Here is a 22,154-nt window from a genome sequence, read left to right on the forward strand (position 1 = left end):
ATAGACGGGTAGATTAAACGGTAGAGTGAACTAGCATACTACTTTACCATATCCCACTTCTCAGTCTGTACTATGCCAGATTTAGTAGAGTAAGTAGTAACTATCTGAATACTGCTGCCCCGGTGCTTTCCACTCTACCCTACCACATTTTAGTACTTTACTCTACCAATGTTGTCTACATTAGTATAGTAAGTAGGATAGTTAGTACTCTACCGTTTACTCTACCTGTGTACAGCGGTCATAAATGTGACATAAAAAGATGGAGAAACTTAAAGTTTACTTCAAGAGGTCATTTTAATAAACATACTAATACACAAATAAACATATAAAGCTTTTTTTTAATAACTTTATATAGGGACTTGTATCAAGAATATATGTTCTATGAAAACTTTTACTTTTTTAATATTTTATTTAATCCATAACATAAAAATAAATAAAAATATTGTGTGTATTAGTGATATGCTTATGGAAAATCTCATAGACCATAAGAAATTATAACAAGAGAATGCTCTAATATTACGGCAGGCACACGTTATTTTCAACGTTGAGAATATAATCTTTAGTCGCAATCGAAAATGAGAAAATTGTCTGTATCAAATATAGGTGCTGTGTTGTACTTGCATGCAATAGGCTTATCTACACATAAAAAAATATAAAAGTAGGTATATACTACTTATTAATTCTTCAAATGAAAAGATAGAGCAGAGATAGGCTGATAAACAAGTTGAAACAGTAGGAGCAGTTTAAACGCGAACTTTCTTTTGTCTCTTTCAAAATATAGTGACGAAATCTATTAAATCCAAAATGAATGTAACAAGTGTGAAGGTAACAGAACGCTCAGGCGCGTTTGCAAGGTCTCGTGTCGTCGTCCGTCGAACCGCCAAAAAGCGCGGAGATTGACGGAGCCAGCGCATTGGTGCACATCGAGAAGAGAAAACGCCCGCGTCGATGGAACATATTCGCGGGACGCTAATATTTCAGAAGCGAACGTGTGTCCGCCCCTCCACAGTATGACAGTGACCCAAATGGAGCGCCGGCGCACTCAGTTCCGTGAGCGCGCGACAGCCTGGTTGACGCACGCGCCACTTCACACTGTGCTATCGCGGAGTCCTATTCGCTGCCGGCAATCGTTCTAGTGAAATTTACTAATGAATATTACCGTGTACAATACAGTGAAGCCAGTGTGTGACTACCGCATGGAGCCCGCATATGGAACATTTCTTATCACAAGTGGATTATGACCTTCCAAGGTAAGAGGACGCTCGAAACGTGAATTGACAGTTTCGTTCACAAAAAAAATAATTAAAATATATATGTGAATTAAATAAATGCAGAAAATATACTTGTCAAAACGACGCTGTCGACAGTCCACGATGCTATGAGTCAGACATATCTCGAATTTTCCTTTTGTGCAAATAATGATATTGAGGGCCGCATCGGCACGTCGCGGAGTCTCGAAGGCGACGCGTCCACCTGGCAACAAGTATCTAGCCTGTTGCTAAGCAGCTCGGTGGCAAAGTTAATGTCTCTGTACCCGGTTTCCCTCGCACCGCAACCTCACCAAGCTAACGGAATCGGATTCCCCACGCCCGAAATTCCGCCGCGGACATTCACGCCGCGTCCGACTGAAATAAATCGCTCTACATTGTTGCCACATTGAAAGAATCATTAGTGTTTCCGCTCTTTTACTTCCAATATCGAACCACTTTATTTGCATTAAATCCTCTAAAACAATGATTACTTCTGACGTCAGCAAACCGTCACAAGTAAATTCGTTGGCTCTTGGTGACTGCGGTCAATTACCGTCGATTTAGCATTAAATGTTTAATTCATATTGCTTACATAACCTGTGTGAAAATACAGTAATGCATTTTTATTTCTTTGATGTGCAAATGCGTGCTCGTCATAAAGGGCGGGAATGCCCATACACGTTTAAAAAATGTAGAGTTTTATATGCGTCGTGTCTGTTATAAAATTGCCGTGTAATATAAAATCGTGAGGTGGTTCATAAATTGAATAAGGAAGCAAATGTTGAATGTAGATGATAAAAAATGAAACATACATGTGACGTCTGAGAGACGCGATTGGGCCGCGCCACCGCATCGCCGCCGCGCGCCGTCGAGCGCTGAACTTTGGCGGCAATGTCACTGATAACAAAACTTCAAATGCAATCAATTTTCTTTCTATAATGTATGTTCATTTTTATTCTAGCCTACAATAATTATACAATTTACAAAATACTGAACATACATACCTATTAAATTTTTGTTTATAATTTTTGTTTTGTTTATATGTAAATTTTCTTACATGTGACTCTACCAAAATGATCCAGGTGATGTTTTTTTTTTTAATTGAAAAAAAATAATAATGTAGGTAATAGAAAATGCACCGTACTCTATCATGATTCATGACCAAAAGGAATCTCTCTAAAACAGATTTAAATGCAAATAAACGTTTTATTTTCCCTTATGCGGAAATTCTAAAATTCTAAAGTGTGGTGTTGTCACCACAAGACCTCTGGGTATTATGTTTCTAGACACGACCTTACATGTTCCATCTTGTCTTTGCTCCCATAAATAGCAATGAATTGAACTTGATGATGTATACAAGTGTATACTTTACACAACTTTCATAGCCCATAATAATGTTAATTTGTACAAGTATATTCCAACATGCGTTGTAGACGCGAGAATTATGGAAGTTTTTTAAACAAGCAGAGTTTATCACGAGGTCCCTCGGAGGGCGTCCGCCTTTGGGATTCATGTCCAGACATGTCGCGGTCGTGCGGTGCCAAGCGCCGGTTATCGGTGGTCATTACCTGTTCGCTTTCAAACTCAAAACTCAAACTCAAACTCAAACATTCATTTATTCAATTAGACTACTATTTAGTAGCACTTTCGAATCGTCATTACATAGTATTTTAACATTTACCACCGATTCGGAAAGCAGTATCTATGGAGAAGAATCGGCAAGAAACTCCATAGTTGCTCTTTTAAATAATGTCAATAAATTTACATAATATGTAACTTATATCTACCTAACTACATAATATGCCAAAGAACTGTCCTGTGGTTTTTACGCGACAACCCTCCATGGGTCTTTATCGTCCATATATTCCTGAATACTGTAGTACGCTCTCTGAACTAGTACATTTTTTATGTAAGTTTTAAATTTAGTACTACTAAACTCTTTAATATTATGAGGAATTCTATTGTATAAGCGTATACCTTGACCCATAAATGAATTTTTAACTTTAGCTAATCGGAAAAATGGCATTTCAATTCTATTCTTGTTCCTTGTGCCATAATCGTGTCTATCTCCTACTCTTGTGTGTAAGTCAGAGCTTTTGTGTACATGCAAAATATTATTAAATATATACTGTGATGGTACAGTAAGGATACCAGTATTCTTAAAATGATCTCTTAGTGAGTCCCGAGCACGTAAATTATATATAGAGCGAATGGCTCTTTTCTGTAAGATAAATATAGTTTCTATATCTGCAGCCCTGCCCCACAGTAGAATTCCATAGGACATAATGCTATGAAAGTAGCTGAAATAAACCAATCTGGCCGTATCTTCATCGGTGAGATGCCTTATTTTTCGGACTGCATATGCAGCAGAACTGAGCTTACCTGCAGCGGTGTTGACATGGGCTCCCCACTGTAGTTTCTCGTCCAATGTTAACCCTAGAAATACAGTAGACTCAGTAGGATGCAATACCTCCCCGTTCAAGGTAATATCTCTGTTCAACTTTTTTACATTAGGAAGTAAAAATTCAACACAAGTGGTTTTTTTGGCATTTAATAATAAATTATTGGCAGTAAACCATTCAGATATGTGTAAAAGAGCACTGTTCACTTCGTCAACATTTGGGTCATGCCTATCCACATTAAAAATTAATGAGGTATCATCTGCAAACAGAACTATTTCACACCTATCCTGCAAATAATAGGGAAGATCATTGATATATACCAAGAACAAGAAGGGACCTAAAATTGACCCCTGTGGAACACCAATGTTAATTGACGCACCGCTAGAACGTTCTCCATTAACAACTACAGTCTGTATCCTATCATGCAGGTATGACGCTATGAGGTTCTGGGCTTTTCCTTTAATTCCATAGTGATTAAGTTTACGTAACAAAGTACAATGTTCAACGCAGTCAAATGCCTTGGAGAGGTCACAAAATATCCCTAGAGCATTTTTTGAGTTTTCCCATGCCTTATATATATGTGTTAGAAGTGCAACTCCAGCATCTGTGGTTGAGCGCCCCTTTGTGAAACCAAACTGTTTGGTGTGCAGTAAATTATTATTTGCAAAATGACTACTCAATTGGTTTAATATTAACTTCTCGAATACCTTACTTAATGTTGGTAAAATAGAGATAGGTCTATAATTGTTACAGTCTTCTTGATCGCCCTTCTTAAATAAAGGTATAACTTTACTAAGCTTTAGTAAATTAGGAAATGTACCATAGTCACAACACTTATTAAATATGGAAGCTAAATTTTTCGCAATATTTTCTATTATATTATTAACTAAATTTACGGACATTCCCCAAAGATCACAAGTATTTTTAAGATTAAGCGTCTTAAAGGCAGTAACAATATCATTAGCAGTTACGTGTCGTAATTCAAATAATGTACTGCACTCCGCAACATGGTCCCTCAAAAAGGTCTCTGCAAGTGCTGAAGACGAATTTAAACTATTAGTAATAGTAGCAGGGACACTACTGAAGAATTCTTCAAAAGCAAGCGCAACATCAGCACTTTTGTCAATAACCCTGTCATTATTTACAAGTTTTATGGTATTACTTGATTTGCTTTTACCCATTTCACCATTAATAATTGACCAAACTGTTTTAACTTTATTATCAGAGTCGCGTATTTTTTCTTTGATATACAAACGCTTTGCAGTGAAACAAACTTTTTTAAAAATTTTTGAGTAATTTCTAACATAACTAAGAAAAGATGGGTCTTTATTATATTGCTTCATACCATATAATTCATAAAGAATGTTCCTGCACCTATGTATACTAGCTGTCACCCATTTACTAAATGGTAAATCCTTGGTAATATTTAAAGATTTAACTTTAAATATTTTTTCAAATTCTTTATGTACTAAATTAAAAAGATTTTTAAACATTTCACAAGGACTATTAGGATAGGATTGATCATTTAGTACGGGCAGGTTTTTATTAATATTATTCCTAAATTTATTAATGCCTTTTTTAGTTATAGGCCTAACATTAATCCTTTTAAATGTAGGTATGCAATCCCATTCAAAAACTACTTTCTGGCCACAGTGATCCGAAGTCAATGTATTGAGAATATTTTTCTCTAAACAGATGCAGTCACAGTATATATTATCAATACAAGTTGCAGAAGTAGGTGTAATTCGTGTGGGTTCGTTAAAAAGTTTATATAGATTAAATGACTGAAACAAATTAACAATTCGTGTAGCCGTTTGTGTTTGTAAAAGTAAATCAATATTAAAATCACCACATACTATAACTTTTTTTTTACTCCTGCTTAGACGCTTTAATATTTCTTCCATGACTGTCTCAAACATATTATAGTCACTGGAAGGGGGTCTATAAACGCAAACAATAATATAACGCTCCAGCTCCACACAGGACAGTTCAATGGTCCGTTCTACAGAAAGACTAACAATGTCAGTTCGTTCTTTACATTTTACACTATCATGTACAAAAATAACAGAACCTCCGTGAATAGCCTGTGTCCTAAAGTATATACTTTTTAATTTGTAATTTTCAATATTTACTAACGACTGACATTGTTTAAGCCAATGTTCTGTTACACAAAATATTTTAATATTGTTATCATTCAGAAACAATTCTATTTCTAACAATTTGCTAGCCAAGCCTTGAATATTTTGATGCACAATGGAAAAACACTGCTTAGCTGTTGTCTTATATACTAGTTTAAATCTAGCTTAGGGCTAGATTGTCTGTCTACACTTAATCTAGGTTGATGTATAAAATTACTACTACATAAAATTATAGTAGATCGATGGTCTGATACCGAACATGTACCAGACTGGTTAATATTATATGCTATTAACATAGCAAGTTCACGCTTATATCTATATGGCAGATACACTGTATTCTTTGTCAAAGTAAAAGATTTAATACATGAGTTAATGTCAAAGTAAATAAATGCATCACGATGATGATTTGTTAGGTTATACAATTTTAAATTCATATTATAAATTAATCTATTTTGTTCTTGTGTCAAACCAGGTAGGTATGGCAAGGTACACAACATAAATTTACATTTAGTCTTACTACTAATATCTAACATTTTTTTTAATCCTACATCAATATCCTTATTATTTATATTTAAACTGTCCCCATATAATATAATTACAATATTATTCTTATTAAAGCTGAAATGATCCAGTGATTTGATTATATATTTAAATGAACTGTTAGGCGTACAAACATTATTATATTATTTATTTACCCCATTGCCTTGTCTATATCCAGCTAGTATCTTTATTATTTCGTCACTGTTCCATTTTTTAGTGTAAGGTATTTGGTAAAAAATGTAAGTCTTCGTTTTTTTATTATTAGCAGTCCCTACCGACTTTTTCGAAACACACGTTGCTACCATTTGCTGCTATTAGGGTAGAAAATTAACCTTTTCTTCATCATGGGTGTCATGGGTAAAAAATAAAAGATTGATTTAATAATTATGGTTTAATAAATTAAAAAAAAATTGCTCTACAAATTTAAGGCTCTACAATTTTCAGAATAACATCTTGTCAACGTTATTAAAGATTGTTAAAAATTGCTAATTATTTGTTAAATATTCGATAATAATCGAGACTATTTGTACCTTCAAGATAAGTGGGAGGATAATATAAGTGCGTAGTGGTAGAGGCAATCAGAGTCCACGCAGGCCACAGTCCCTACACAATGAATGAGTCACAAAGCCGGTTCTGAATTCTGATCCCCGCGCGTTTAGCACGGCACCTATCTCGTGCAAGATCATAAAACGCTTTGCGGATGAAAAATATTTCCGTGATATACATACATTAAAATCGATAAATTGTAATAACTCGTGCATAAAACAAGCACTAAAATTCCTTTTCAATAAATTATACCCAAATGTTATAAGAGTACCTAAAATTCGCAAAGTGACGGAAAATTAGACTAAAATATTACCTATTACTTTAGTAATTTAAATAAAATAAAGTAGGTAGGTGCTAAAAGCATTTCTAATTAATTTGCATATTCTTTATTGCAAATAATTACTTTGGTATAAATGGATGATCACGATTAGCGGCTCTTATCGCCAATTTACTGTTATCAATAAATTTTCTGTGACGTTCTTTGTCTACATAGTCTACATATTTACACATATTTTCTCCTTATCAGTCAATATACTTTCTTTCAAGGAGTACAAAATGTGGTATAATGATTAAGGTGTTTCGCCACATTATGATAACGCAATTTAGCATTAAAACTAAGATATCTCATTTATTTATTGTTTCAAGTAAAATATAACTATGAATAAAAGTACGACAAAAGTATAACTTAGGTATGTAGTGTATTTTATCCGTACAGAAGACTTCAAAATTTAAACTATTCCGTAAAGTTGGACTGGAATCTAGGATAACCAGCATTCCTACACTGTTTTCGTGTCCAATGAGCTCATAAAATGGTCATTGGCGGACAAAATACAACACTCTATCTCAATAATATTAGTATAGGAGGCAGGCGCGTGATTCAGTGGGTGCTGACGTGGGCAGAGTCGTCAGCGAACCAACGTCACTGTGATAGTATCGTCACAGGTATATTTAGATGGAATGTATATAAAATACATCCTCAATTAAAGATTTTGACTTTCCGGGAAAAAAATTGGAACGTATCCAGAATATGCAGCGCAGTAGTCGGTGAATCGGTCGATTTAGATAAAACGATTTCCTTGTCATTAGCATGTTTATCAGCATTTTATGTGACCAAATTTTTGCGTTTTCAGTCTTAGCTATTCACGCTGAAGTGCTTTAAAAATAAAATTACTCGGAGTTTTAACTTTTTTATATATTATATATTCTATTACGGTCAAAATGTATATTTAAAAGGATATTATTATAATATCTAGAGTAGCAATTCAACAATATTAGCAGATTAGCAGACGTAATAATTATGAGAGTCCTCATCACAACAGAAACAAGACGACTCTACATTAATAATCTAAATTAATTTTCCGCGGAAATGATTTTTCTTTTCTTCATGCTTACATACTAGGATTGTGTCTCTACATAATGCATTCAAAGAAAATATGCTAAATCATTGCTTTTGTTTGATTAGATCATTGGAGATAAGATTAGTCATTTAGTAAAAATATATTGAATAGTTTGCTTCTATTTCACGTAAATTCGCAAGCACAGATAATTATTTAGTAAATTTAAGAAAATAGTAAACAATTCAAAGCATATTGTATGCCTGCAGTTTCTTCGACCGCCCTTCATTAGAATTATGCCAATGAAACCAACATATATTTTTTTAAGTTGTAATAATTGCGCTTACGTATAGTTTTTTTTAACAGTAACGAAAACAGCAGATCCTATTTTTATATAAATGTAATTGTACAATAGAAAGTTGGCAACAAACACAGCATTGCATGTAATGAGCTGCAACAATGTTAAATGTATCATCAAGAGCAACAGATGAGCCTTGAGGGATAAAATATAACAAGAATACAAGAAGAGTAGATGACAGAAACATGTCGAGATGTTCTTTAGATGATAAAATGTGTTTTTGGAACTATAATTATAATTTGACATTGATAATATTTAAACAGAAGTTATAATGTCTTTACTATCAACAGTAAGATCCTTGGTTTGGTATTTTACCGATTTGTTTTTCATAATAAATAAATTATAACACAATAACAATTGAACTAAATCAACAATTTATTTCAACATTTAAAACGATTTTATAAAAATGAAAATTCCTAATGTTGACATTTTTTATAGAACTAGAGTATTTTTAAAACTACTGACGTTAACATATTTACGTAAACCATATTATACTTACTTAGCCAAATACCTTTGCTTTCACTTTTCAGATAGGGTAAAATTTTGTATGTACATATTAATTAATATGACAGCTGTAATAAAATATAGCCTTTGAGTACGTTTCATTTTATAGAAGCCTCATAATTATATTCAATTAAAACCACGATCAAAAAAAACAATTTAATTATCATTGGAAAACAAAAAAGCGGTCGTTTGCTACTTTTTCTAGTTATTGATTGACGAGCAATCATTATCATTCTTGAAATGCGACGTGTTGGCGTTCCCTCAGGAATGTGGCCCAAACCTGTTTAACAGCTGTGAGCCGTGATGTAACTTATAACTGATAATTCAGCATATTGTGTTTGATAATTTTTTTATCTATGATGGAACCAAGGTAGATAGTTTTATCGTTGTGTACATAGCACATTAAAAAGTATTAACAAAATGGACTAAGTACCTATAGGTACTTAGATTACACTGGTTATAAGTTATACTGAAAACTGAAAAGTATAAACTATTAGAAAACGATAACGTTTTCCAAAGATAGTAAGAAAACTTTGTATTTGCTCCAAGCAAAAAATATTCTGATGCTGCTGTTGTTTTTTCTAGGAAATAAAAGTTTTCCATTAGTAGGTTTTCTATAATAAAAAAAGCTTTGTGTTAACACATCTATGCATACTGTTCTTGGCTCGATTGTAGCTTATTACAGAATCTAGTCTCCCAAGTGTTTCTCGGAAAGATATCGAGAATCGAAAATAGCCTTTCCACCGAGACAGCTGATGGTGACGTCACGTGGCCATCAGCTGGTGCCTGCGTGGCGGTGACAAGTGATTCCTGCATATGACACATGTGATTACTAATAAGTATTATCGTAACATTATTGTGTACTGTTGCCAATAGGTAATGTATAACAACTAGGGTGGATTAATGTAGCTTCAAATTTTGGAAGACGCGTCCAAGCATATTTATATTGTTATTACAGTTTATTTATGATATTCTTTCATAAATGATAAATGATAGAATATTAGTATTTGATTAATAATCTCAGCTCCTAAGATATAAATATAAATAATTCATTAAAACACACATCTTAGAAGATAAATTGATATCCTACGATTTATATTATGGAGTTATTGTAATGAAGTATGAACACAATTACTTTGAAATTCAATTTTTCCTTAAATCGTAGAGGCAAGTGAATATAATTCTGTTCCATGAATGGAATCAAAAAGTTAAATGAGTTAACTCGTGATCAATTCGGATTTGAAGCCTTATTTTCTTATCCTTGTCGACTTATCTTTGTGTACCTACCCAATGTAATTTTTTTTCAGCCCTTTACATATAGTATATCTATATTCAACAACCATTTTATAGGACAAAGACACATTTCTAGTATGGGAAGTGGCGTATTTTTATTTTTATTTTTATTTTTATGGCAGCCATCGACCAAATCTTGTTTTTTAAATATGTACAATATAGTGAAATAGGCAAATTCAATGTTACCGTTGGATAACCGTTTTAGGAATAAAAACTTATTTTGTGTGATTAACTGTTGTTATTAAATTTTAACTCGTACTAAATTAACTGTTGTTATTCCATGAAACAAGAATTGAGTAACCAACAGACTCATCTTGTTATTGTTGTCTGAGCCAATTTCACGTTATTTAGAATAACAGCTTGAAGGTATGTTGAGTCAATGATGAATGAGTCGAATTAGACAATTCAGTTTACAAGTACATATTACATTTCAATTATCGAGTTCAAATCTCTTTCATGAAATATGAAATGAATATAGAAATCAGTACAGTAGGTAAATGAATATTTTATTTTCTGACAACCTTAGTTTTATTACTGGCATATTTTAATGACTGGAAAAAGCCAATAAAAATCTAAAATATTCCTTACAGCATTTTATAAAGACGCATTTATGGAGAGATTGCAAAGTCGTCGCGACTAATGAGTGCTGGATGGTATCAGGCGTTGCGATCGATCTAAAAATAGACCCTATATTTAGAACTTGCATGCTGTTAGCGTATGTCCGTGGGACATCTTTTTCTTTTTCTTTTTTTACACCCTTTTTCACATCAACAAAAATCTTTTATTTTTGGTATTTATTTTGAATAGAATTTGATAGAAATTTACGACAATATCAACATATTTTTTAATGCTTTACAAAATTGTAAGAGTCAGGAACTTCATCTCTATAAGTTTTATACTACACCTAAGATACCTACGTAATAAATACCTAATAGTCAAAACTGTTTAACTACGTAGAAGCACGTAGAAGTAGGAATGCGTATGCCCCTCATATTTACCACCTTAACTAATGGGCGAATCAAATAAATTAGCTAGTAGTTTGAAAACAATAAATATATTTCCACATTCTTTAACAAAACAATCTGAGCTGTAATACGAGTAATGCAAAACGCTGACGCCTAGATAATTGTAATAATACTTACCATTACTGTTCATGTAAAATAGCTTGAGTCAGAACATTCGGGTGACATCATAGAGCAAAGCGATCAAATTGACGCCATTCATACCTTGTTTGCGAACTATTCCACGAATCGCGCAAATTAAGTCATATCGATGCTCGGTTTTGAATATTCAGCATTACAAGATAACTTGCTTTTGAAATTTCATAATTTCCATAATAATTTCTAACCAACATGCAAGAATAACATTTCAGTTTTAAGAATAGGTAGATTTGATTGTCATGCTCATTCCTAGAATTATATCTTTCTGAATGATAAACTTACATGCAACGTATGTGCACTGTGCAGTGTATTCTAAGTACATAAAATGAAACCTTTTGTAAAAATTTATTAACATTTCCTTTATTTTTGTTACAGGTCACAATCACAATACAGTCAGAAAACCAGGCGTGTTTCCGAAAAAGCAATCAACAATTTGGTAATAATAGGAATCATTACCGGATATCATCTCGTAATATAACGTTATAGCAGGCTTTTAAATATCAGCGAGTGTCATTTATTTTTAGCCCAGATAAATATTTTTGTAATAAAAATCAATATTAGCAAGTGTTTAGGCGAATGAATAATATACTCTTTGAGGGCGACGTAATTTCTCGGTCGAGGCTAGCAAGCGTGCTCAATCTTATCTTTCTAAGAACTAAATCAATTTTAAAATAAAATAAAGTAACAATAAACTGAATGGAAGATATATAGTAACATATTTTTCTATTATATGAAATTATGAATAAACAATTAATTAAAACCACACTTTTTAAGTTTCTTTTTAATGTCTTTGAGTTGGCTCTATGTTTTTTAAATATTGTTTCGTCGCTAAATGTCCAATGAAAATATTAATCAATTATTATCTCTTCTACGAATAATGTTCTTATCATATTCCCGAATAATATGAGTAACTGATAGGAAATTAAATATAATTACATATTCCTCTTATTGTCATGAGGAGAGCATAAAAATATTAAACTCAATCACCTCATGTACGCGACCTGCATATGAAATAATAAATAAGGAGTGAATAAACGGAAGGACATGACCACCATAACTGAGGTCAATATAACCGACTTAAATTTGTTTTCCGAGAACTAATTGACTTTAAAATCTGTCTTCGTGATTTAAGTGATTCTATTTATAAGAGGTGGGGCATATATTATCGTGATATCTTTCCTTCGTAATAATAATTATAATAATGGAAAATATTGCTTGAAAAACAACCTCATATTTTTATTTAAAAGAGCATTAATATAATCTGACAGCTTGCACATTTAGTACCTAAAGTAGAGTACAGTGCAGAGTAAACAATTAGTGTTCTCGTTTTAAAAATAAACATTTCATTTCCGTCTTTACATTATTTGCCAAGTAAAAACAAGTGGCAAATCACCAGTAAATTTATTGGTGTTATAATAAAATCAAAGCTTCCAATTCTTAAAACATAAATTCTCAGATAAAACAAATTGAAATGAATATCTTAGAGTTGATACTTCGTGAATGTTCTTAGATTCAAATTGGACATCTAGAATCGTGAATTTTATCGTATAAAAAGCGGCATAAAATATAATGGCGGGCTGAAGTGATGACGCTCAACTTGGTCTGGGTTAACGACACCTGACTCACCGCTGAAGCTCCACATTGTGGACTCTTCACATATCCCTACTTTGTATTTGTTATAAACATGCTATAAAATAGAGGAATCCTATATATATGTGATTTATAGAAAAGGGTATGATAATAAATTAATAAGGTTAAGCTAAATTTTATATTATTGTTTTTATTCCTCCTGTTTTAGTGCAGTAATTGTAATTGTAGTGTATTAAAATAAAATAGGTGAAATTGACTTTGTATTAATAACTACTATAATTGGATATATTGCAAAATATTAAAAAATATATCTAGGTACCTAAGTACTAGATAAAAAGTTGTATGTTAATTATTAAACGAAAGACTAAGTTACTAATTTCTATTTGCTACTCTTAAATATTATGATTTATTATACACTAAAATAATATTAAATTTACATAATTTTATTTCTTTATTTTAATTTTTATGGGGTCGGCATCAAGCCTGTATGAAAGTATTTCGTGAAAAAATACCGTTCTTAAATCTGGTTTAATTTATTTTTGGACTACAGTAATACAAGCAATCCGATACCGATTTAATTTATGCATGTGGTAATAAGACTCGTTAAGTTAATATGTTGCAAACTTTTAAAATTGAAACATTAGTCATTCTAGTAATTGATAATTCGAATGGATTATAAGCTTATTATAAGATAGAGAATAGAGAGACAGAGATTGGACGAATTTATTATGAAAATTGAAACGCCATTATTTTATTTGTCAGTTTGTTAATGGTATTCCCTTTATTTACATAAAAATATAACCGGCGACCTCCAAAACGAAAGTTGTACAGCAAGTTAGTGAGTCACCAGTCACCATACTGACCCGTTGGGTGAGGCGGGGCCTAACTAATTGCATGTGATTGCTACTTATAATAAATAATAATATTCTGGAGAAATCGATTACTGGAAACGCGTTCGTTTTGGTCACGTAATAATATTATTAATGAGCTACACCTTGATTTAAAATGAGCGAAGAGATATTAGATATTATTAGATAAGCGAAGTCTTATAGCACTCATTTTAATGATTGATTACAATAACAAAGCGTTCAGTACAATAATTTAATAAAACATATGGCAGAAAGTTTCGTTAAATTCTAATTATTATTTTCATAATACATATAATAAACCTTACATCTGCATCTGTGTAAAGTAAACACTTCAAAGCAATTTAATGAATTTTATTATCCTGATACGAAATGAATTTAGTTAGAAATACTATTCAGTAAATTTGAATTGGCTCCGATTCGCCATATTATAAGGACCCACACTGAGTCAGACAGGGTTTGATTAATGCATTTGAACAAAAAATGAAAACATGAAACGCATCTCAAGGTTATAAGATTTGTGGTTAAAATAAAAGCCACCACTGTATCGCCTGAATAATATATTATTAAGTTTGTATTAATTCCGTGTATTTGTTAAAAAAATTCCATACCTCCGAATTCTTTCTTTTAGCGGGAATTGTCTTCGCGGTGCTACGCCGTAGCTCTGTGTAATGACCGTAGAGTCAATATTACGATTTTGTTTTTCCGTTCGTCGCGGTCGTTGAGCTTTATTTAATAACAATTGTTAATTGAAAAAAGAAATTGTAATTACATTAATCTTTTGATTACCAATAGTACTATTTAATGTTAATAATTTTGATAGGAAAATACTTATAGAGAAGGGTGATTAATAATTATAAACATTGAACAAAACTTTGGTCTTCTTTCAAAATTCGTTTATGATAGGTGGTGGTAGATTTATTGTTTGTCTATAAAAATGTGGAATATTTCCAAATGTTCAATAATACGCAAGTATTTTAAAATTGGTCATTATGTATAAAACTAGATAGGCCTAATAGTTAGAGTCCATATCGAATTTCCACGAAGTAAATTCAACCAACGCAGGCGTCGGAGTTGACGTCATTTCCCATGTCGTGGTCGCCATTTTGTTCATAGAATATTGTTGCTGAAAATAATTTATCATCTATATTTTCAACATAATTTAGACCTATTAATATTCCAAATGTTAATAGGTATGGTCGATTACCTTGTAAAAGTGAGGTATTCAATACAGATTTTAATTTTTAACACACTTAGATAGTTGATATGTTATAGTCAAAGTCCGATACACAGTCTCTTCGCGGAAGGACTGGTTTATCCTAGGTTTGGCCAAAGCCATCAGGCAATCCCCGAAATACATTTCAATTTCGCCCTTTGCCTGAAGTATTTTTAGTCAAACCCAAGAGCTCCTAACTTTTCAGTCAAACGTCGAAAGTAAATTATTCTGTTTCGGTTTTGGCCTAGTCAATCCTAGAAGCGACTGCAATTCTCGGTCAAACGTTGATCTGAACATGTTTGAAATTATTAAAACAATTAACATTAATGCCTCACCATGTCAGAAAAATGATTAATTTGTCACTTTAATTACCTAAGAAATTATCAAAACAATTAACATTAAAGTTAATGCCTCACCATGTCAGAAAAATGATTAATTTTTCATTTTAATTACTTAAGAAATTATTAAAACAATAAACATCAAAATTTTAAAAATGTTATTTTTTTATACTTAATCTCATACAAACTAACCTCCGTATATTCCAAAGCATTTATTTATTTATTTTATACTTTATTGCACATCGTACAAAAGGCGGGCCTAATGCCACACGGCATTCTCTCAAAGCATCTCAAATATAAAAGTGAAAATCACGTAAGCTGACCAATCAGGTGTCAGAACTGGCAGAGTTAAGCGGTTCTTAAGACTTGAAAGCTGCTTAAATGATAAAATGCTTCCAAATATACGAAGATAAGACACTTCATACCTATATCGGAGTTTGATTCGTCAAACCCCGATTTAATAAAATTGTGTTTTGACGTTTGCCTGACCAAATTAGTCTCTCCCAGGTTTGACGAAAATTGTTTAGTCAAAGGCCGAAAATTTACATTTGTTTGGGCTTTGACTAAGTCATTCAGTCTGACCTGAGGATTGACCAGTCCAACCTAGGAGCGCCGGAGCTTCGGAGTTTGCCTATAACAGATACATAAGTTACGTTTCAAAGTTACGTAGGTACTATATTTTTAATAAAATTAACTACATATTTCATATTTTGACTCATTACCCAGCTTGAAATTCACTCAAGTGTGACCAGATAACCACTATCTATTCGTGGCGAAATGCGGCGCGCTATAATTAATTGAATAATTAAACTGCTCGGCAACATCGCTTTTGTAATTATGACGACGTAATTAGAGTAGTTACCATGCGCCCGCGCAAACCCACGCGTTTCAATACTCTGTTTAGTTTTATTTTGTTGTATAATATAAATGGCTCAGCCCGCATAGAAATTATAAAGTTTTGTGTTAAAAGGTCACACTGAAACCGTACCATGCTGACGCTAAGCGACACGCGCGCCAAGCGGCGAGCGCGGGAAGGTGATTCCCGCCAAAACAGGCGCAGGCTGTGGCGCGAAGGCTCGCGATTGGCCGGCGGGAGGCGCGCGGCGGCGCGGTGTGCGCAAGGCCGCCGGTTTTCCCGCGAACAATGCCAAATGGTGCATTTGTCAAGGTGAGTTCGTTCACCGCCGACGCCGGCGCCGCACGCTTCTCAGACAATCGCTCACTCGCTCCGTGCCAAGTGAAGGTCGACGGAAGGTAGCGCGGCACTGGTGCGCTACCTCAGCCGCGTTCGCAACACACGTTAATTATCATCAAGTAATTATTGTTCCATTTGTTAAGGCCTTTTCTTTTACTTTCATATTGTGTGTGTTCCATCATATATATAATTGTATGCTTAGAAATTGTATGATTTTTTAAGTTTCATGTTGTTTATGTAGAAATTAAGTATGTATATTTAAGATTACCTATTCGGAAATAAGAAGACATGACTGCATGAAAAAAGAAGAAATGTATCAAGTGCTACGCCCGGACGAAATTCCCAGCTCGGCCGACATTCACGGGTCGGTGGGATCTTCGTCCGTTTGTATCGCTTATACGTATTGACTTCAGACAACAATGTTGCGGCAAGAAGTTAATGAAGATGACAGAAACCTGAAGTGACTCTACATCGTGCGACCGCCGTCGTATAAAAATGAATAACATGAATGTATTTTGAATTTATATGCTTCTATTTTTACATTTTAATGTAATGATCAATTTATTTAAATATTATGTAAGTATGTATATGAGATTTTGTTTAAAGAATGTGTTTTTAGCAAATTGTTTTTATTGAAAGAATGTAAAACAGGTGAAAAAGTAAAAATATACCGTTTTGTAACAGTAAGATAAGTTATTATTGTATTCTTGCATGTAGTGTATCGAAAAATCATGATCAATCAAAAAAGTATGTATGTATAAGTAAAGCAATCGAAGAAAAATCTATATAACATTGCACATAAAATAAAATAGCGAAAAGGTTTATCTAATTATCTTATTACCTATTATAATTGAATGACCAGAACTTAAGTAGCTTAGTGGATAAGGTAACGTAGAATTAAATTAATATAAAAATTTATATGATTATCGATAAATATAATACAATAAATCATTATTTTTTATATAGTAGACCTTAAGTATTCCAAATAATTTCGCGCCTCAAGCAGCGCGCGCTACGCGTTGCGCGTCCGCCGTCGGAAACTTATTTTACTGCTGTAAAGCAGAAAGCTTATCTGTCATAAAGTCTGTACCTTATTTATAAGGAGAGAAAAAAAATACTTTATTTTGTTATAATAGTACACTAGTTACATAATTATAATTCATAGCAAAATTTTATTTGTATTTGTAATCTCAATAAAAGAAAATTTCAATAACAATTTTATAGTTATTACTATTAGAATTAAAATTTGTAAAACGGTTATAAAATAGATGATTGTTTATAAATGAAATTATATTTAGACAGCCAGAAAAAAATGGTAAAATGTTATATTTTAATTTTTATGATAAATCTAAATAATGTAATTTAAATACTATAATAGTACCTACTTAGTCCCTTATTTTTTGGTAGGAAGGTAGTTACCTACCTCTTGACTAGAACAAAATTTTAATAGGTACTACAGAAAAAACTTACTTACAATCTATCTAGTTAATATCTAATATATTCTAATATATCCTACTAATATTATAAATGCGAAAGTTTGTGAGGATGTGTGTATGTGTGTGTGTGTGTTTGTTACTCTTTCACGAAAATACTACTGAACCGATTACAATGAAATTTAGCACACATATAGAGGGTAACTTGGATTAACACATAGGATAGGTTTCATGCCGGAATTCCACGGGAACGGGAACTATGCGATTTTCTTTCAAAACGCAGGCGAAGCCGCGGGCAGAAAGCTAGTACATATATTATAAAGGCGAAAGTTTGTAAGGATGTATGGATGTTTGTTGCTCTTTCACGTAAAACTACTGAACCGATTACAATAAAATTTAGCACACATATAGAGGGTAACTTGGATTAACACATAGGATAGTTTTTATCCCGGAAATCCCACGGGAACGGGAACTATTCGGGTTTTCCTTTGCAAACGCGGGCGAAGCCGCGGGCGGAAATCTAGTCTAGTAATTAATAAATGGAAAAAACAAATTGCAAATGTGTATTATTCTATTGAACCTAAAAATACAATAATTTAATCAATTAATTTCGGTTATTATTTTCATAGCGATCCATCAAATATATATTATTATTTAAGTCACGATACAATAATCGATGGGAAACTCTACATATACTTAATCAAATCTACACCTGCATTTGCACATTTTTTAAAATATCTATAGATAGTATCTACCTACCTATTTTTAAAAAGCCTTTTTTTTGTGTTAAATTAAAAACTTATCCTAATCGAATATGAATAAGTCTGTACAATTCTGCCATGCTAAGCATGCCATACTTATACTTAATTTCAATATTCAAACTACTTATGAGGGGGTATAAAGCAAAATTACCAATCTTCTATTAGATGATACGTGTAATATTCAAGACCAAAATATCTAAAAAATAAAATATAATATATCAAACTATATGATATTTCTGAGGATTCTGTTTGATTAAAAACACATAATATTAAAATGGACTCGATAAAAAAAACCACGAATTTACCTCTAATTTTCACACTTTTACGTTTTCTATTTGACATGGTAATATGATTTTACATAAATCTATACGAATATTATAAAGCTAAAGAGTTTGTTTGTTTGATTGTATGTTTGTTTGTTTGTTTGAACGCGCTAATCTCCGAAACTACTGGTCCTATTTGAAAAATTCTTTCGGTGTTAGATAGCCCATTTATCGAGGAAGGCTATAGGCTATATATTATCATCACGCTAAGACCAGCAATGCGGGTGAAACCTATAAAGAATATAATAATTGTAACCCAGCCAATTTTATTGTATTAGGAAGCGATATTAAAACAATATAAATGATAAATATTAAAAATTAAATTTTTATCATGAAATATTATAAATATATAGAACTAATCCATATTGCCAGCGGCTTCATAGGTACGTGTGGGAACGCACGGCATACGTTCCCCGTTTATTTTTCAAATATTAATCAAGTTTTGTTCGAAATTTACTGATGGTCTAAATAAAACAAGTTCAACCAACTTCACTGTTTATTTTCCAAAAGGGACTGAACTGCAGGCACAGGTTTGCCGTGTTTTCTGTTAGTTTTAAATGGACATTTCCAATTGGGGATATTTCATGAAATGTGTTATATTGAACAGAACTTCAACTTTTCTCTCTATATAAGTGATGTATTCTTTTTCTACGGGATGGGCGAAAATAAATAATAAATATTAATCATTTAATTTTGTTTTTCTTCAGCTTAACTAAAAAAGGTTGCGAATTACATTTTTTTACATTTCAGTTGTTTTACCTTACTTCTTTGTGTTTGCCTGGCAGAGATCACTGCAAAGTTATAACACCGCCAATCCATACTAATATTATAAATGCGAAAGTAACTCTGTCTGCCTGTCTGTTACTCAATCACGCCTAAACTACTGAACCAATTTGCAAGAAATTTGGTATGGACATATTTTGATACCCGAGAAAAGACATAGGCTACTTTTTATTGCGAAATATGTACCACGGGCGAAGCCGGGGCGGACCGCTAGTTGTGTTATATATTACTAGTTAGTATCATATTATTGTTTATATATTATTGTATATGTACAATAAAGTGTGTTAATTTAATTTATTAATTCACATTACTTTATACGTGTAGTTTTGTAGCCCAGCAAGTAGGTACGCACCATTGATCTTTTTAACAGCTGATGTATGTACCAATTCCTTTTGAACTTTCATAATAAAAATGTAGTGTAGAAATGATGTAGAATTTATTTTTATTTTTATTTGGACTTATGCGGAATCTTAATAAACTCTCTGAGAATATTAATATCGATTTTCATGGAGATATTTCGTACCTATATTTAAGTTCGTCTTTCAACGCTCTAAACATATTTACTGTTTATTATCCTAATTTATCCTAATCTAAGCGAAGAGAAATACAACGATCCAAAGATTATTGAAATCTGTTCAGCCGTTCCTGCAGTTTCTGAGTTATAAATGGTATAGCTAGCACGAATTTCTTTTATACATATCTATAGATAATAATGGTATAAAATTTTCGTGTCAGTGTTAGTTGCCAAACTTCTCGGAAACGGCTTGACCGATTTGAATGAAATGAATATTTTGTATATTCCGGAGGTCTGAAAATAGGTTGTAAACTATTTTTATACCCAAAAGTGATAACGGCATCCTTGCCGAACGTTTGCTGAGTCAGCTAGTACGATTATTGAATGTAAAGATTCCCTCCGTCCAAATTGTAAAAAAAAATTAAGATGAGTGAAGAGCTATTTAATAAGTCGAAATGATTTTTACAAATGGCCAGTTTGAATTGTTTTAATAATTATAAAAATATGTTCCAATACTTTCAACTAGAGGACAAAAATTGTAATTGACAATAAGTAAGTATCTGGATTCTGGACAAGTCAGTGTTCGTTTTATTTAGAAGTAGATATATTTGCCTAAGACACGTTTTAGACTAGAGTAGATAATTTTTGAAACAAAAAAAAATCGCAGTCGGATGAAACCCATTAGAAAAGGAGGGGAATATGATAAAAATGTAAGGAAAAATAAATTACGGTCAATCCGAGTTCGGGAAGTGGGAGGGGGGAGCTTTTAAGAGAAAAAAATGGTCTCTCTCGATTTCCGACAAAACTACAAGTCCTACGGAAAAAAGTTCAATGGCAAAGTTTGCCTGATTTAGAAAAAGCTCATTATCACACTGTTTGTATGCATTTCCTGAGAACATTTACTATGGTGGTGTTTATTTTTTTTACACCATATGAAAGTAGAGATTTCAATGAATAAAAGGCACCCCAAGTTTTTGAAAAAAGCTGATATTTTGACGGGTGACTTTTCGATTGAAAATTAGGTTGTTTTTTTGGTATTCATTCAAAATAAGGCGAAAAAATAAATATATTCAATCAAATAAATTACAGTGTATTTGGGACATAATAAAGTAAGTTTTCACCAAATTTCGTAGAAAAGCAATAAATTTTGAAGTAGATAAAAATAAAAAACCAAAAACTTGGTTTTTTTAATTTTTCACCTAAATTTTGAGGTTATGTGAAAAAATTGTGAATACAAAAGTTGTAGATCCTTTTATTACCAACAACTTTGCCATTGAACTTTTTTCCGTAGGACTTGTAGTTTTGTCGGAAATCGAGAGAGACCATTTTTTTCTCTTAAAAGCTCCCCCCTCCCACTTCCCGAACTCGGATTGACCGTAATTTATTTTTCCTTACATTTTTATCATATTCCCCTCCTTTTCTAATGGGTTTCATCCGACTGCGATTTTTTTTTATCTTTTCATTATTTTTAAAGGCCAGTCTATTTATTCAGCGTTACTTTTATAAAATTAATTTTTACTTCATTCTAGTATTACAGATTAAATATGTATATCGAAAGAAAGTACCATCATACCACTGCAGCTTTATTAAAGGATAGGAAAATAAAACCA

At 32.4% G+C, this 22,154-nt stretch overlaps 1 long non-coding RNA gene across 1 annotated transcript; it reads left to right on the forward strand.

Annotated features, from left to right (window-relative positions):
• Nucleotides 1-1,025: 1,025 nt before the first annotated feature.
• LOC149903502 (uncharacterized) lies at nt 1,026-16,592 on the forward strand. The gene is made up of 3 exons (XR_016457420.1): nt 1,026-1,250; nt 11,901-11,961; nt 16,506-16,592. It is a non-coding gene; the product is annotated as an uncharacterized LOC149903502 (long non-coding RNA).
• Nucleotides 16,593-22,154: the final 5,562 nt, after the last annotated feature.

Source organism: Colias eurytheme, chromosome 13 (assembly GCF_061535395.1).
Source record: "Colias eurytheme isolate Ceu_HAF_F1 chromosome 13, ilColEury1 Martin Lab GWU primary, whole genome shotgun sequence".
NCBI classification, from domain to species: domain Eukaryota; kingdom Metazoa; phylum Arthropoda; class Insecta; order Lepidoptera; family Pieridae; genus Colias; species Colias eurytheme.